The sequence below is a fragment of the Cajanus cajan genome, chromosome 5 (genome assembly GCF_000230855.2).
Source record: "Cajanus cajan strain Asha chromosome 5, NIPB_CcT2T_4, whole genome shotgun sequence".
NCBI lineage: Eukaryota > Viridiplantae > Streptophyta > Magnoliopsida > Fabales > Fabaceae > Cajanus > Cajanus cajan.
Window position 1 is genome coordinate 5,901,938 of NC_138521.1, and position 3,794 is coordinate 5,905,731.

Consider the following 3,794-nt stretch of genomic DNA (forward strand, 5'->3'; position numbering starts at 1 on the left):
TGAAAATTTTAAATATTATAAGGGACCAAATTAGCACTAGTGAAAAAAATACTTTTAAAATCGGTCATTTTTAACTTTTAAAATCGGTTCTCTGACCGATTTTAAAAGAGCCAATTTTAAAAAGTGAGACTTTTAACATCGGTCAATGACCGATGTTAAAAGTCTAACTTTTAAAATCGTTCTTGCTTGACCGATGTTAAAAGTTAGATTTTTAAAATCGGTTATGGCATGACCGATGTTAAAAGTCTAACTTTTAACATCGATTATAGCATGACCGATGTTAAAAGTGGTTAATTTTTTTAAAATATTTGACTTGTTTTAGGAGGGTTCCTGAACAAAACTTGCAAATTAATAAAATATGAGACAATTCATATGTTTTTAATGGACCAAATTACATACAAATGACAAGTTGGTAAATGTCAACCATATATGTAATCAAAGTAACTTACAAATTATTATGCATCCTAAACTACAAAATAAGTAAAACTATAAACATAACTCGTAGCTAGCCAATGTTTCAATGAAAAATGTAGCTCATTGCTCCCTAATGGTGTTTATATCTTCTAACGACAATGGTGATCGATCTATAAATATCTATTAAGAAAATTTAGAACAATTAGAAGTAACTCTTAAAACATGATAAAATTTTCAAAATTAAAATAAAAATTTTCAGTTCACCCAGATACTATTTGTGAATCAACAATAGTATGCATTGCCTTCATTACATAATATTCGCACTCATAGTTTCCTTTTTGCTTATGAGACACAAAAAGAGTATAAAAACCAATTTTAGTAGTAATGGTAATTCAAAAGAAAAAAAATATCATTACTAAAATAAAATAACTTACTTTAAGAGAGACCCAAAGCATTTTTTTCTTAAACTTTGAACCTTTAAGTATGTGGTATCCTTCCATAGCCCTAATGATAAAAGGACATCATTATTATATTTTAAAATAAAATGTAATGATAAATAAAAAAAGTAGTTTTTTTAAAACAACTTACTTATCTAATAATTGTTTAAAGTCTGCAGGAGGAGATTTGTGCATCGAACAAATGCATACAGATAGATTGTCCATAGGACAAATAATTAGAAGTTGCCAATGAGCACTGCATTGAGAAACTATCAGTAATAGACAATATATTTTTTAAAAATTTATAATCAATTATATACAAATAGACTTACTTAGAAAAGTAAGGAGTTAAGTAAACTTTTTTATTTGAGTCAGACATCCAATTTTGGATCTAAGCTTGAATTTCTTCTGTCTTGTTCCCAATTTTTTGGATTAACTCGGGTTCCAAAAATCCATAAGTGTGATCATTCCCTTTATCCACACTCAATTTATGGATAAATCTACAAGGTCAGAAATAAAGTTAGAAAAAAACAACAAAACATAATTAAAATTAATTCAAATACTTACAATAACCACAATTGCAAAATTGATATGTTCAGCATGCAGTGCCCGTTTGTAATCTTTGATATGTCGCTCTGGCTTATATACAAGGGGACATTACTACAGAAGCCAAACACTTCAGGAGCCCAAGGGACCTGTTTGGGTCGACTGTCATCTTCCATATCTGTAACCAATCTCCATAGCTTTTTTATCGGAGTTAGATTTCTAGAATGGTTAAGCATAGCCTTTGGTGGGACAACAACATCCTATTAAATAAAGGTGCCCACTTTGAAACAGGCCATTCAGAAACTTGATGAGGTTTTTGCAAACACACCACTTGGCAAGTGAACCAAGTTTCGAAGTAGTATTAAAATATCGTCCTCGGGGATTTGAGTGTTTAGTAATTCTTGCTCTAATGATTTAAATGAGAATTGTTGTTATGATTGCAAATGAGTGAAAGCAAATTCGAACAACACAATAAAATAAACATAGTAAAGACAATGATTAAGATACAAGGATTGGTTCAGAGCACTTGCTAACTCGTAGATCTTCTTAAAATAAATGCGATTCTAATTCCATTATTTCCACGTTCATTAAGTAATCCAACAAGATTCCTCAAGGTTGAATCCTAAAGTCATTAAGCTCAAAACATGATTCCTCTATGTGTTGAGTTTAACACTTCGCATTAAGAACAATGACTTGAACAATGTGACTAACCAAATCAAGTCTATTCCTAGAACAAGAAGTGATTAGGTGCAAGATTCAGTTCGGGTTTTCAAAAACGTTTTCCAACTGGATTCAAAAACCAAAAATCATACAACGGGTGATCAAGCCGATATAAGCATTAAGAGAAGAATCAATGCACAAATAATGAGATCAAAATGCATATATTTAAGAAGAAGAAGATTTAGTAGTTACATCCAACCAATCCTTAAGAAGTTTATCCACACATGGCCATTACAGGATCAAAGAGTGAAAAGAAGAAATTACAAAGTAAAGGATGAAGAAATGGAGTTGATCTTCGTTCCCAAAGGATTCAGCTTCCAAATCTTTGTTCTTCCTTCGTTCTTCCCTCTTCACGTGCTTCTCCCCTGTTTTTCTCTGTATTTTTCGTGATGCCTCTGGTTTCTCCTCTTTTCCCCTTTTATATGAGCTTCAAAACAGGGCCAAAAAGTGACTTTTATTCCCACGGCTGCAGCTGTAGATCCACGGCTATAGCTGTGGAGAGTCCTTCAGGGTGAAGAAACCTCCAAGGCTGCAGCTGTAGTTTCACAGTTATAGCTGTGACAACTCCTTCAATCTTAAGGAACTTCCAACGCTCAAGCAGTGAAGCCACAACTATGGCTGTGAGTCTCTGGAGTTTTTGCTGGGTCCTGGGTGCTTCCATGGCTTTAGCTGTGAGTCCACAGCTTTAGCTTCAACTCTCTGGAGCTTCAAAGTGCATTTCAGATTTCCACAGCTATAGCTGCAGATCCGCAGCTATAGCTCCAACTTTCTGGACCTCTATATCCTTCTCAGACTTCCACAACTCGAGCTCGAGATCCACAGCTATAAAAATCCTGCAAAAAATGAGGAAATTCCTTAAGATTGCTACTACTCCTCTGCTCTTATAGTATAACTTAATTCTTTAAATTAAAGGGATGAAATAACATATATATTATCTACAATTACCCAAAAAGAGTGTCAAAAGTTGAGTGCAAACCATACATAAAAGACACTCAACAGCCGTTCCTAAACTAGAACAGGCCGTTCCGGAATCTGAAAAATGCCTAAAATTGTAGTCTAGAATGGCCTAAAAATGGCCCGTTCTGCATGCAGAACGGTCCATTCTGAAAGTAGAACGGGTCGTTTCAGATTCAAAATTCACCCAACAACAACGAAATAAGAGACATGAGAAGAGAATGTTACCTTGATATTGTATTCTTCCAAGAAAATGAGAAGCTAGAGACTTTAGATGAGAGCCCGAGAGAGTAAAGAAAAGAATATATGAACCGTAGGCTTAATCTAAAGAACATATGGAGCCAAAGATTAGAGAATGGAGGGGAAGGAAGAATGAGACCGTAGACTTTAGATTAAGTTCTGACATTTTTAACATCGGCTATCTATGAACTGATTTTGTATATAGTTTTTAAAATCGGTTCTTAGATAGCCAGTTTAAAAGTAGAACTTTTAAAATCGGCTATCTAAGAGCCGATTTTAAAAACTACATACAAAATCGATTCTTAAATAGCCAATGTTAAAAGTAGCACTTTTAAAATTGGCTATTTAAGAGCCGATTTTAAAAGTAGCATCAGAGACCTTTAAAATCGGTCATAAGGTAGCCGATTTAAAAAGTAATGTCATTATTTAAAAAATTGTCACCGCGTCACTTTTAAAATCGGCTACCTTATAACCGATTTTAAA